Below are 15,320 nucleotides of genomic sequence, written 5' to 3'. Positions count from 1 at the left end.
GACTCTTTGTTAATTTTACTTTAATGTTTGCTTTAGCATGTACAACTTTAACTCATCAATGTGTACAAGAGGTATTATATTACTTCATGTATATGAGTGTAAGAATCTTACAGTAGTGTATTTTCATTTCTCCTCACCCAGGCTGTTTACTGTCATTTGTCAAGCACTTTACTTTTTTATACGTTTTAAACCTCGTAATACATTGTTCATTTTACTTCTGCCAGTCAGTTTCTTGAACATTTTCTTAATACAGGTCTTTCAGTTATTAATTATTTTGTATGAATAACTGTGTTTATTTCAGCTTTTTTTTTTTACTGATTTAAGATATAATTTACATACCATATCAGTCACCTATTTAAAATGGACAAGTCAAGCCCTGGCTGATGTAGCTCAGTGGATTGAACGTTGGCCCGTGAACCATAGGATCACAGTTCGATTCCCAGTCAGGGCACATGCCTGTGTTGCAGGTCAGTTCCCAGCAGCAAACCTACAAGAGGCAACCATACATTGATATTTCTTTCCTTCTCTCCTTCTCTTCCCTTCTAAAGATAAATAAATAAAATCTTTTTCAAAAATAAAGATGAATAATAACATTGTATCAAGGAAAAAACCGTTTATATTAAAAAAAAATAAAATGAACAAGTCAGTACTTTTGGTACCTTCATAGGATTGTGCAACCTTTATCAGAATTTTATTTTACAACATTTTTGTTTTCCCCTAAGGGAAACCCTTACTCACTAGCATTTGTTCTCATCAAATACCCGCTATTTACCCTTTTGGTGGGGGAGGGACCACCCACCGTAAATACTGCAAGGTAATGGAACACATGGCACCAGACACTGGACAGGTGAGGTAGACTGCAGTTTATTGGTCACATATACTCATAGCTTAAGGTAGGAGGAAACCTCATAACATATAGGGCCACGTGAGTGTTGCTCTTGGGAGCAAGGTGGACAAACATGGGCTGAAGCAGTCAGGCTTTATAATAACATGAGGAGGAGGTGATCCCTAGTTTCTACCAGAGGATGTGATTACCCTGTTTGAATAATTTTATGGGCTGGCAAGGGAGTTAAGTTGCTAGGTTAAAAAGCTGGTATAATGCAACTGGTACAGTTGAGAGCACAACTAACTCGATAGGGAACCTCTTCCACTGGATTGAGGGAACATAATCTGGTGAGAGCACAGGAACTCGTGGTTAGGCCTTTGGGGGACCCTGTGAGGCTGAAGGATGTCAAGTCAGCACTTAATATTGAATCTTAATTTTAGACCTTACAGCACAGCAGTCAGTAATCATTCCTCACCTGTGCCTCCTCAAGCACTTGGCAACCACAAATCTACTCTCTGTCATTATGCATATTCTAAGTCTGGACATTTATAAATATACTCATATAATGTTTTGTGATATTTTGTGTCGGGATTTCATCCCTTAATATGTTATTAAGGGTTACTTATGTTGTGGTGTATATCTGTACTTCACTCCATTTATTGTTGATTAGTATTGCACTGTATGGATATACCACATTTTATGTATCCATTCCTCATTTAATGTGTCTTTAAGCTATTTTCACTTTTGGCTTTTGTGAATAATATTACTATGAACATTTATATACACATTTTTGTGTGGATGTGTGTTTTCTTTTTTTTTTGGTGTACACCTAGGTTTTTCTTTGCTTTTTAAGGCTTTTATTTATTTTTTTGCTGGCTATAAAATGTTGGTTGATAGTTTTTTTTTCTTTCAGTGTTTTATTTTTTTAATTTTTTAAAGATTTAATTTTTTTTTTGAGAGGGTAAAGGAGAGAGAAAGAAAGGGAGAGAAACATCAATGCGTGGTTCCCTCCACTACACACACTGGGGACCTGGCCCACAACCCAGGCATGTGCCCTAGACTGGGAATCAAACTTGCAACCCTTTGGTTCTCAGGCCAGTACTCAATCCATAGAGCCATACCAGCCAGGGCTCTTTCAGTGCTTTCAAGGTGTTCATTCACTGTCCTCTACTTTGCATTGTTCTTCATGGGAAGTCAGCTATCATTCTTATCTTTGTTTGAACATATGATGTCTTTGGCTGCCTTTAAGATTTTCTTTTTATTATTAGTTTTAAGCAATTTGATTATGATATGCTTTGCTGTAGTTTTTTTTATGTTCTTTTTTTAGGGTTTGTTGAGATTCTTGGGTCTGTGGGCTTACGGTTTTCGTCAAATTTGAAAAAACTTCAGCAATTATTTTTTAAATTAATTTAATTTTTAAAATTGTTGTGCAGCTACAGTTGTCCCCACTTTTTTCACCCTTGCTCTCCCCTACCCGATTGCCACCAGTCAGCCCCCACAGTCAACCCCCCCACTGTCCATGCCCAAGAGTCCTCTATTTGTTTTCCTTTGCTTGCCCATTCCCCTTCTTTCCCCCCGTTATATCCGTTCTGCCTCCCCTCTGGTTGCTGTCAGTTTGTTCTTCGTTTCCAAGTCTTTGGTTTTGTTTTGCTCCTTTGTTTGTTTTGTTGATTAGGTTCCATTCTAGGTGAGATTATATTGCATTTGTCTTTCACCGCCTGGCTTATTTCACTTAGCATAATGCTCTCCTGTTCTACCCACACTGTCACAAAAGGTAGGAGTTCTTTCTTTCTGCTGCGTAGTATTATGTAAATGTACCAGTTATTTTATCCACTCATTTATTGATGGGCATTTAGGTTCTTTCCAGCCTTTGGCTATTGTAGATAACACTGCTATGAATATTGGGGTGCCTAGGTCCTTCTCAGTTGGTGGGTGATTCAGGATTCATAGGGTATAGTTACAGTTTTGAGATTGCTGGGTCGAAAAGCAGTTCCATCTTTAGTTTTTTGAGGAAATTCCATACTGTTTTCCACAGTGACTGCACCAGTCTGCATTCCCACCAGCAGTGAACTAGGGTTCCTTTTCCACAGCCTCACCAGCACTTGTTGATTTCTTAATGGTGGCCATTCTGACCAGTGCGAAATCTCACTGTGTTTTTTTTTTTAGTTGTGCTCCTTGACTTTTTGAAAAAAGTATTTTATTTACTTATTTTTAGAGAGAGGAGAAGGTAAGGAGAAAGAATGGGAGAGAAACATCAATGTGTGGTTGCACTCCATTCTGGGGACCTGGCCTGCAACCCAGGCATGTGCCCTGACTGGGAATCGAACCAGCAATGCTTTGGTTGGCAGGCCCGCGCTCAATCCACTGAGCTACACCAGCCAGGGCCTCATTGTGGTTTTAATTTGCATCTCTCTGATGGCTGAGCATTTTTGATGTTGAGCATTTTTTCATGTGTCTCTGGGCCCTCTGTATCTCCTCCTTAGAAAAGTATCCGTTCAGGTCCTTTGCCCATTTTTTAAAGTTTATTTATTTACTTTTCACATTTTTTAAATTTTTGTTCAAGTATACTTGTCTCCACTTTACCCCCACCACTCCACCCCACCCCAGCCATCCCCACTTCCCACCCTTGATCCTACCTCCTTTGGTTTTGTCCATGTGTCCTTTTTTTTAAAGTATTTTTTGATTATGCTATTCACAATATTTCCCCCTTTATCTCCCCTCCACCCCGCCCCCCCCATTCTCCAATATTCCTGCCCCCTTAGTTCATGGCCATGGGTTGTACATATAAGTTCTTTGAGTCCTCTGTTTCCTATACCATTTTTTGTTTTTCCCCATCTATTTTATGCCTGTTAATTTTGCTTTTTCTTCCCTGCACCTTTTCCCCCATTCCTCCCTTCCCCCTCCCCACTGAACTCCCTCTCTACGATGTCCATTTCTCTGATTCTGTCCTATTCTGGTTGTTTGCTTAGTTTTTGTTTTCATTGTTTTTCTTTTCTTTTAGGTTCATTTGTTGATGGTTGTGAGTTGTCATTTTACTGTTCATATTTTTTATCTTCTTTTTCTTAGATAAGTCTCTTTAATGTTTCATATAATAAGGGGTTGGTGATGATGAACTCCTTGAACTTGACCTTATCTGGGAAGCACTTTATCCACCCTTCCATTCTAAATGAAAGCTTTGCTGGGTGGAGTAATCTTGGATGTAGTTCTTTGCCTTCCATGACTTCAAAGACTTCTTTCCAGCCCCTTCCTGCCTGTAAGGTTTCTTTTGAGAAATCAGCTGATAGCCTTATGGGAACTCCTTTGTAGGTAACTGTCTCCCTATCTCTTGCTGCTTTTAGGATTTTCTCTTTGTCTTTAATCTTGGGTAACTTGATGATGATGTGCCTTAGTGTGTTCCTCTCTGGGTCCAACTTCTTTGGGACTCTCTGGGCTTCCTGGACTTCCAGGAAGTCTATTTCCTTTGCCAGATTGGGGAAGTTTTCCTTCATTATTTGTTCAAATAAGTTTTCAATTTCTTGCTGCTATTCTTCTCCTCCTGGCACCCCTATAATTTGGATATTGGAATGTTTCAGGTTGTCCCAGAGAATTCTTAGCCTCTCTTTATTTTTTTGGATTCTTGTTTCTTTGTTCTGATCCAGTTGGGTGTTTATTTCTTCCTTTTGTTCCAAATTGTTGCTTTGAATCCTGGATTCCTTCTTGTCACTGTTGGTTTCCTGAATATCTTGATTTATTTCATTTTGTTTATCTTTCATTTGTTCTTTCATTTTCTGACCAAGCTCAATCAGTTCTGTGAGCATTTTGATTACCAGGGCTTTAAATTCTCCATCAGATAGGTTGGCAGTCTCCTCATCGCTTAGTTCTCTTTCTGAGGTTTTGCTGTGTTCTTTCATTTGGACCGTATTTCTTTGTCTTGGTGCAGCTAATAGGTTGTAAGGGGGTGAGGCCTTAGATATTCACCAGGGCAGGGCAACCCTCTTTGTTGCTTTGGGTGCTGTCTGTGGGGGAGGGGCCAGAGAGGGAACAATGCAGCTTGCCTGCTTCTCTGTAGCCCACTTTCCAACAGACTCTCTTGTCAGACTGGAACTATCTCTCACCACAGCAACCCCAGCCTTAGCCCACAGTCAGCTCTGAGTCTCAGTTTTCTCCTTAAGTCAGTCTCTCGTGTACAGCACTGCTGAGTCGGCAGTCAGCCCCACCCCTCAGCCACCCCACCTCAGTTTTTCTTAGTTGGCCAGCATGGTCCACCTTACTGGTCTGGTTGTTCTGATTGATTTTTTCTTTAATTCCTTGGCTGCCGGAGTTCCACTGGGTTTGATTTTCTGGCAACTTTGGTTGTTTATTGATTTTAGATTGGTTGTTATCCTTCTTTTGGTTGTTCAAGGAAACAAAGAGTTTCTACCTATACCTCCAACTTGGGCAGAACTTGTTCATGTGTCCTTTGTACCTGTTCCTGAAAACACTTCCCCTTTTACCCCCATTATCCCCTCCCACTTTCCCTCTGGTTTCTGTCAGTTTGTTCTTAATTTCAATGTGTCAACTTATGTTTTGCTTGCTTGTTTGTTTTGTTGATTAGGCTCCACTTATAGGCGAAATCATATGGTATTTGTCTTTCACAGCCTAGCTTATTTCACTTAGCATAATGCTGTCCATTTTCATCCATGTTGTAGCTAAGATTAGGAGCTCATTCCTTCTTTCTGCTGTGTAGTATTCTATCGTGTAAATGTACTATGGTTTCTTGATCCATTCATTTACTGTTGAGCACTTAGGTTGCTTCCAACTCTTGGCTACTGTAAATTTTGCTTCTGTGAACATTGGGGTGCATAGGTTCTTTTGAATTGGTGTTTCATGGTTCTTGGGATATAATCCCAGCAGTGGAATTGCTAGATCAAAAGTCAGTTCTATTTTTAGTTTTCTGAGGAAATTTCATACTATTTTACACAGTGACTGCACCAGTCTGCATTTTCACTGACTGTGCACTGGGGTTCCCTTTTCTCTACATCCTCTCCAACTCTTGTTCTTTGTTGCTTTGTTTATGATGGCCATTCTCAATGGTGTGAAGTGGTATCTCATTGTGGTTTTAATTTGCATCTCTCTGATGCCTAGTGATGCTGAGCATCCTTTGATAAATCTTTGGGCCCTCTGGAGAAGTATCTGTTTAGGTCCTTTGCCCAATTTTTAATTGGACTGTTTGTCTTCCTGGAGTAGAGTCATGTGAGTTCTTCATATATTTTGGAGATCAAACCCTTCTCTGGGATATTATTTGCAGATATATTTCCCCATATGATTGGTTTTCTTTTTATTTTGCTGTTTTTCTTAGCTGTGCAGAAGCTTTTTATTTTGATGAGATCCTACTTGCTTATTCTTTCTTTTATGTCCCTTGCTCTAGTGAACATATCAGTGAAACTATTGCTGCATGGAATATCTAAGATTTTCCTGCCTATGTTCTCCTCTAGGACTTTTATGGTGACACAACTTATATTTAAGTCTTTTATGCACCTTGAATTTATTTTTGTGTATGGTGTAATTTGGTGGTTGAGTTTAATTATTTTGCATGTAGCTGTCCAGATCTTCCAACACCATTTTTAAATATATTTTATTGATTTTGCTATTGCAGTTGTCCCATTTTCCCCCTTCACTCCCCTTCACCCAGCACACCCCCTCCCATTCACATTCCCCCACTTTAGTTCATGTCCATGTGTCATACTTATAAGTTCTTTAGCTTCTACATTTCCCATACTATTCTTACCTGCCCCTACTATTTTCTACCTACCATCTATGCTACTTATTCTTTGTACATTTTCCCCCTCTCTCCCTCTCCCATGCCCCTGTTGATAACCCTCCATGTGATCTCCATTACTGTGGTTCTGTTCCTGTTCTAGTTGTTTGCTTAGTTTGTTTTTGGTTTTGTTTTAGGCCAACACCATTTGTTGAAGGGGCTGTTTGTACTCCACTTTATACTTGTGCCCACTTTGTCGAATATCAGTTGACCATAGAGATTTGGATTTATTTCTGAGCTCTCTATTCTGTTCCATTGGTCTATGTGTCTGTTCTTATGCCAGTACCAGCCTGTTTTGATAACATAGCCTTGTAATACAATTTGATATCAGGTGTTATGATCCCTCCTACTTTGGTCTTCTTTTTCAAGATTGCTGCAGCTACTTGGTGTTGTTTATGGTTCCATATAAATTTTTGAAGTGTTTGTTCTATATCTGTGAAATATGCCATTGGTTCTTTAATAGGGATTGCATTGAATCTATAAATTTCTTTGGGTAGTATGGACATTTTGATGATGCTACTTCTTCCAATCCACGAGCATGGTACATACTTCCATATGTTTGTGTCTTTTTTAATTTCTTTCTTCAGTGTTCTGTAGGTTTCTGAGTACAAGTCTTTTACCTCCTTGTTCTAGTTTATTCTTAGATACTTTATTTTTTTGTTGTTGCTATATCAAATTAGATTTTTTTCCTAATTTCTGTGTTTTTGATATTTCATTGTTGGTGTACAAAAAATACCTTTGATTTCTGAATATTGACTTTGTATCCTGTCATTTGGCCAAATTTACTTATTAGGTCAAGCAGGTTTTTTTTGTGGAGTCTATAGGGTTTTCTATGTACACTATCATGTCATCTGCAAACAGTGACAGCTTTACTTCCTCCTTTCCAATCTGGAGGCATTTTATTTCTTCTTGTCTGATTACTGTGGCTAGAACTTCCAATACCATGTTGAATATAAGTGGTGAAAGTGGATACCCTATGCCTGATCTTAGGGGGAAAGGTTTTAGTTTCTGCCAATTTAATATGATATTGCCTGTAAGTTTCTCATTTATGGCCTCTATAATGTTGAGGACTGTTCCATCTACTCCCATTTTGCTGAGTGTTTTTATCATAAGTGGGTGCTGCACCTTACCAAATGCTTTTTTAGCATCTATTGAGATGATTGTGTGATTTTTGTCTTTCATTTTATGTGTTGTATTATGTTTATTGATTTGCATATATTGTACCATCCTTGCATCCCTGGATGAATCCCACTTGATCATGATGTATGATCATTTTAATGTATTGCTGGATCTAGTTTGCTAATATTTTGTTGAGGATTTTAGTATCTATGTTCATCAGTGGTATTGGCCTGTAGTTTTCTTTCTTTTGTCTTTATCTGATTTTCGAATTAGAATAATATTGGCCTCATAAAAAGAGCTTGGGGGTCTTCCCTCTTATTGCGTTTTTTGGAATAGTTGGAGAAGAATTGGAGTTGCTTCTTCTCTCAGTGTTTGGTAAAATTCTCCTGCCAATCTGTTCTACCAAAGGCTTCTTTGTGCTGGGAGTTTTTTGATTACTGCTTCAATTGCACTAGCTGTTATCAGTCTATGCAGGTTTGTACTTCTTCTTGACACAGTTTTGGAGAATTATATGTTTCTAGAAGTTTGTCCATTTCGCCCACATTTTCCAATTTCTTGGCATGTAGTTGTTCATAGTAATTTCTTACAACCCTTCTATGCTATTGGTTGTAACATCTCCTCTTTCATTTCTGATTTTATTTATTTTGGTCATCTCTCTGTTTTTCTTAATGAATGAATCTGGTTAAAATCTTGTTGATTCTTTTTATCTTTTCAGAGAACCAGCTCCAGGATTTCTTGATCCTTTGGATTGTTCTTTTAGCCTTTATGTCATTTAATTCTGCTTTGGTCTTGAATATTTCCTTCCTTCTACTTACTCTGGGCTTTGTTTTTTGTTGTTGCTCTGGTTTTTGTAGATTAAGGGTTAGGTTGTTTGTTTGAAATTATTCTATCTGTTTTTTTTTTATTGTTGTTCAAGTACAGTTGTATCCATTTTTTCCTACACTCTCCCCCACCCACTCCTACTTAATACCCTCAATCCTACCCCCTTTGGCTTTGACCATGTGTCCTTTATACATGTTCTTTGATGACCCTTTACCTTCTTTACCCCATTATCCTTCTCCCTCCTCCGCTCTGGGTACTGTCAGTTTGTTCTTTATTTCATTGTCTTTGGTTATAGTTTGCTTGCTTGTTTGTTTTGTTGACTAGTTTCCACCTGTAGGTGAGATCATATGGTATTTGTCTTTCACTGCCTGGCTTATTTCACTTAGCATAATGTTGTCCAATTCCATCCATGCTGTCATGAAGGGTAGGAGCTGCTTCTTTTTTTCTGCTGCATAGTATTTCATTGTGTAAATGTAGCATAGTTTTTTTTTTTATCTACTCATTTACTGAGGGGCACTTAGTTTGCCTCCAGCACTTGGCTATTGTAAATCTTGGTGCTATAAATATTGGGGTGCCTAGGTTTTCTTAAATTGGTGTTTCATGATTCTTAGGGTATAAACCCAGCAATGGGATTGCTGGGTCAAAAGGCAGTTCCATTTTTAGTTTTTTGAGGCAATTCCATGCTGTTTTCCACAGTGACTGCACCAGTCTGCAGTTCCAAGAACAGTGCACTAGGTTTCCCTTTTCTCCATAACCTTGCCAGCACTTTTTGTTTCTTGATTTTTTTATTATGGCCATTCTGACTGGTATGAAGTGGTATCTCATTGTGATTTTAGAAAGCTTCTGCATAGCTAAAGAAAACATCAACAAAATGAAAAGGGAACCAACCATACACAAAATATATTCGCCAATGGTACCCTAGACAAGGGTTTGATCTCCAAAATATTTGAAGAACTCACACACAGTGAGGACATACAGAGGGCCCAGAGACATATGAAAGGATGCTTAGCATCACTAGCTATCAGAGAGATACAAATTAAAATCACTGAAATTTTCCTATCTTTTTTAGGTGTGCCTGTATGGCAATTAACTCCAGCTCAGGACTGCCTTTGCTGTGTTGTTGTGTGTTCTTTTTCATTTATTTCTAGAAACTTTTTTTATTTCTTCTTTGATCTCATTGTTTACCCATTCATTGTTCAATAACATGTTATTTAGTCTCCATGTATTTGAGTGTTTTTGAGGGGTTTTTTTTTGTGGTTGGTTTCTAGTTTCAAGTGATTGTGATCCAAGAAAATGCTTGATACGATTTCAATTTCCTTGAATTTGTTGAGGCTTGTTTTATGTCCTATCATGTGATCTATGTTTGAAAATGTTCCATGTGCATTTGAAAGGAATGTGTTTTGCTTCTTTAAGATGAAAGGTTATGTATATATCAGTTAAGCACACTTAATCTAATGTGTTGTTCAGTGCCAGTGTCCTTGTTGATTCTTTGTTGGAAGATCTGTCCATTACTGACAGTAGGGTGTTTAAATCCCTACTGTCTCGATTGCTGTCTATCTCATTCTTGAAGTCCTCCAAAATTTTCCTTATATATTTGGGTGGTGCTAAATTGGGTGCATATATGTTTACAATGTTTATAGCTTCCTGATGGATTCTTCCCTTTTGAAATATGAAATGACCTTCTTTGTCTCTTGTTATGGCTTTTGTTTGGAAATCTATTTTGTCTGATATAAGTATTGCTACCCAGGTTTTCTTTCCTGTCCATTTGCTTGGAATATTTGTTTCCAGCCCTTTACTTTCAGTCTGTATAGGTCTGTTGTTCTGAAGTGGGTCTCTTGTAGCCAGCATATTTGTGGGTCATGTTTTCTCATCCTTTCAGCTATTCTGTGTCTTTTGATTGGAGCATTTAGTCCATTTACATTTAAAGTTACTGTTGATACATACCTATTCATTGGTATTTTTTCATTTTGTACCTGTGTTTCTATCTTTCTCTCTCTCTCTTCATCTTCCTAACACAGTCCCTTGATGTGCTGGTTTGACTGGAAGTGTATTCTTTTAACTTTTTTTTGTCTGGGATACTCCTTATTTTGTCTTCCATTTTAAATGACAGCCTTGTTGGGTATACTAGTCATCGTTGTAGAACTTTGCTTTTCATTACTTGGAATGTTTCCATTTCCTTCTGGTTGGTTGTGTTTCCATTGAGAAGTCAGCTGCTAGCCTTATTGGGGCTCCTCGTATGTTTCTTCCTGTTTCTCCCTTGCTGCTAGTAAGGTTCTCTCTTTGCCTTTATAATTTGACATTTTAATTATGATGTGTCTCAGAATGGGCCTTTTTGTGTTCATCTTGATTGAGACCCTCTCTGCCTTCTCAACTTGTGTGGCTTTTCTCCTCTCCAAGTTAGAGAAGCTTTTTGTCATTATTTTTTCAAACAGTTTTTCTAACTCTTGCTCCTTTTCTTCTCCTTCTGGTATTGCTATGATATGTATGTTGTTACATTTCATCTTGTCCTGAAATTCCTTTAAACTACTCTCATACTTTTTTAGTCTTTTTACATTTTGTTGTTCTACCTGGTTATTTCTTTCTACCTTGTCTTCCAGGTCACTAATTTAGTTCTCTGTTTCATCCAGCATGCTTGTAATTCCTTCTACTGTATTTTTTTTTAAGATTTTATTTATCTATAGACAGAGGGGAAGGGAGGGAGAAAGAGAGGGAGAGACACAGCAATGTGTGGTTGCCTTTCATGCACCCCTACTAGGGACCTGGCCCAAAACGCAGGCATGTGCCCTGACTGGGAATCAAACCCGCAACCCTTTGGTTTGTAGGCTGGTGCTCAATCCACTGGGCCACACCATCCAGGGCTCTACTGTATTTTTTATATCAGATACTGTATTCTTCATTTCTTCCTGGTTCTTATTTATCGTTTATTTCTCTTTCCTTTTTCATGCTGTTGAATTTCCCACTCAGTTCCTTGTAATTGTCACTGAGTTTCTTGAGCATCCTTATCACCATTGTTTTTGAACTCTGTCTGATAGATTGCTTGCCTCGATTTCCTTTAGCTCTTTTTCCAGGGGTCCCGCCTTTCTTTTCAATTGAGGGTTCTTTCTATGTCTCCCCAGGCTTTGCCTGCCTGTCTTTGTGGGGTGGAGTTCTGTGGGACTCAGTGGTACATCCTTTTTGATTTTCTTGTCTGGATGCTCTGGGGTTGCCCCTTCTTCTCTTTGTGTCAGCTCTCCTGTTGTTATTGGGTTCTCCCCTCCAGTAGGCTTACTAATAGTCACAACTCCTGCCTCGTCTTGTATGCCGTTGTACAGGGTGTTGGTTAACAAAGCAGGATTACCAAACAACAAAACCTATGCCAGCAAAAGAATCCCCCTACCACATCAGCAATCTCAACTGCAATTGAGCAAAAATTAATAAAAGTGAAGAGACATTACAAATATTGTAAGATATGACAATGGAAATACGGGATGACTAAAAGGGGAAAATGTTATTGAGTGGGAAAGGGAGGGAAATTGATGAGTAGGGATAGAACCGAGGTGAAGAAATGTAGAAAACAAAATTTAAAACATACATATAACATGGAAGGGCGATGGGAGAAATGGGATAAGAAAATGGAAGAGTATACTATGAGGTTTGAAGTAAAATTGAAAAGTTATTGGACCATTGGGAGCAAAATTGCAGAGAAGTTACAACAGGGTCGAATGCAACAACAGTTGAATGAAGTTTAATAAAGGTGGAACAGGTACAAGAATATTGTACAAATATGAAATGTGAATATGAAATATTTACAGTAAAGAAAAATGATTTTGTGAGGATGGGGAAAGCAAACTAGTAAGAATAGGGAATAAAGCCTAGGTAGAAAGAGGAAAGAAATGAAATAAAATTCCTCACTCAACTGACTGGGGCAGGCAGAAGGCAAAATAGAGTAGGATGGGGAGAGTATTCTATGGGATTTAAAATACAAACAAATAGTGAACAAATAGGGTTTCCATAGAAGTATAGCAATAACCATGGTATTTCGCCCAACTAGCCACTGTTTATAAAAGGTGGAAAGGAGATAAGACTCTCATAAGGGGATAAAGAATGTGAGCTGACTTAAGAAAGAAGAGCACTTATGGGAGATTAGATGGAAGAGAAATGGTGAGAGTCAGAGATAGGGAAATGGTGCAGTGTGAGAAATAAAGTTTACAACCACAGTAATAAAGCTCAGAAAGATGGTGAAGTGGATTAAGAGGGTTCTGTGTGGGATTTGGAATAACAGTAATATGAAAAAATATGTGATCTGAATAAAAAGGAAAAGATCAGGAGTAATGTTATTTGGCATACGAGTGAAGTGAAAGAAGAAAAATTAAAACGCAATATGAAAGGCAGGAAAACAAACAAAAAAAGCAAAAACAGACAAAACTAAAAGAAAGAAAAGAAGAAAGAATAAAATAAGCAAGTTCCGACGAAGAGTGAGGTACGGTTTGTCTCAGCTGTTGGTGTTCGCCTTCTGTCTTTTTTCTGGATCTGTCTCTGGTTTTCTCTCAGCTCCAGATCCCAGGTGGGTTGTTTTAACTTTGGGCAACATTGCCTGTATCTTAGTCCTCTGCCTCTAGAGGAACTTCTGTTGTAATTGGGAGGTCTGTGTCTCACCTAGGAGGCACTGTTCAGTCTTCTGGGAAAATTGTGGGTGCATTCCTCTGCCTCTCTCTTCCCATCTTAATCTGTTCCAGTTTATTTCCAAAAATGTATAGCTTCTGCCTAAATAGCTGTCTGTTTCAATGGGGAGCGGGCAGGGCAGGGGGGAAAATCCATGTAAGAGCATCAGCTGTCTCCTGCTTAGTGTAGTCTATAGCTCTGCATGCTGGGGAAGTCTGGGTGATGCTGTGAATCCCCCTCGTTGCGTGCTTTCTTAACTTCTTGTTTTGATGGCCTCAGTGAAATAGGGACCTAGGGCCCAGGTACTTTGTTTCCCTGTGGGGAGTTCAAAACAGGGGGGGGGGGGGCGGCGTTGGTTGTTAAGCCTGCTCACCCAGTTTTGCAGATGTTCCCAGCTCATGCAGGCAATGGGCGGGGGGGTTGGCCTCAGTTTTCCCTTTCCGGTGGTTCCTCCAAGGAAGGCCTCAGTCTGAGCTGGAATAATCACAGGTGCTCAGTTCCTAGCCCACTGCACTGTGCAGCACGCAGTCTCCACTCTCCTCCTGGCTTGCACTGATAAGCCACTGCTTTGCACCCCTTTCATCAGTCCACAGGGTGCATTGAGTGGGAACAAACTGCACCCACAACCCTCCCTCCTTGTTGGCTGGGCAGCTGTGTACACAAGGTCCCTGCCCAGCATACCTCAATTCCCCTTTTGAAAAGAGTATCTGTGGGCACTCTGCCTTTAGGAACCACTGCCTGGCTTTCCACACACTCCAACTCTCTGGCAAGTCAAGAGTCTGTCTCAGTCAGGGCCAGTCGCTGCCCATTCCTTCTCCCAGCTCCAGGTGCTGCCAGGATCTCCCCAACTCTTTGGAACTATCCTGGCCAGGGACCCATGCCCCAGCTTGGGTGCACCACCAGCTCTGTGCGTGTGTGCTGTTTTTCCCTGGGGACTTTACATGTTCAAGTCATTCCCGGTGCTGGTCTGTGATTTGCCCCCCCTGGGAGGGGAGGGAGCCACTGGGCTGCTATCACTGACCTGCTCTCCTCCAATGTTTTTACTGCCACAGCTGTGGTTTCTGGCGCTAGGCCCCTGGACTTTTTTTGTCTGCCTGTACAACCTCCTTACTGCCTGTTTTGAGGCATCCTCTGCACACTTTGGCTTCCAAACTTGAAAGCAGCTAAGGTTCTGTTGGCCCTTCTCTTTGTTTTTCACAAGATCAGCTAAGTGTCCCAGTTAGGTGCATGAACAAGTGGACTCAGCTCCCACCTACTTTGCTGCCATCTTCTTCCTCCCCCAACAATTATTTCTTTAGATATTTGTTCTATTGCAGTCTCACTTTGGAGGTCCATTTATCTGTACAGTAGTCTACTTGAAATTGTCCCACAGCTAAGTGATACTTTTTTCGTTTTGGGGGATTCTTTTTCTTTGTATTTTAATTCAGATAGTTTCTGTTGCTATGTCTTCAAATACAGTATTTTATCTAATGTTAATCTGTCGTCAATTCCATCTAATACATTTTACATCTCAAATATTGTAGTTTTCAGCTCTAGAATTTTGATTTGTTTTTTTTATATTTTGCATGTCTCTGCTTAACTTTCTTATCATATGGAATACAGTTATAATAACTGTTTAATGTCCTTCTCTGCTAATTCTATTCAGTTTCTATTGGTTGATTATTCTCTTTGGTGTGGGAATGTCTTTTTCTGCCTCTTTACTTTCTGGTAATCTTAGAGTGAATACTTGACATTCTGTCAAGTTCTTCACTTAACAAACTTAACATTCCTGCCTGATGCTAGATAACTTTATATTCCTCTAAATCTTCTTGAGCTTTGTTTTAGTATATAGTTAAGTTATTGGAAATAGTTTGATCCTTTGGGGGTCTTTCTTTTATGATGTGGTAGGTTGGCTCGTGGCCATGCTCAGTCTAAGTTAATTATTTTCTACTCCTTAGGGAAGAGCTTCCTGAATACTCGATGCCCTGTGAACTATATGTTCTTACAGTTTTTAGAAACATGCCCTGTGGCCCAGTATGAATGCCACTAGTGCTTTCCCCATCCAAAAGGGAGGAGGAAATCCTTTTGAATGGTTCTTTCCTTAGCCTCAGTTTCTTGACATACATTCTCTGATCAGTACTCTGCTGAATACTTGAG

The 15,320-nt window shown here is 39.4% G+C and overlaps 1 protein-coding gene across 1 annotated transcript in view; it reads left to right on the top strand.

Moving 5' to 3' along the window:
* EPB41L5 (erythrocyte membrane protein band 4.1 like 5) overlaps window positions 1-15,320 on the top strand; it is a 177,296-nt gene that overhangs the window by 105,062 nt on the left and 56,914 nt on the right. The window lies entirely within an intron of this gene.

The sequence above is a fragment of the Artibeus jamaicensis genome, unplaced genomic scaffold (assembly GCF_021234435.1).
Source record: "Artibeus jamaicensis isolate MK-2021 breed Jamaican fruit bat unplaced genomic scaffold, CSHL_Jam_final contig_463, whole genome shotgun sequence".
Classification (NCBI taxonomy): Eukaryota; Metazoa; Chordata; class Mammalia; order Chiroptera; family Phyllostomidae; genus Artibeus; species Artibeus jamaicensis.
The sequence above is the reverse complement of the archived record's forward strand: the minus strand, read 5'-3'. Positions and strand labels throughout refer to the sequence as shown.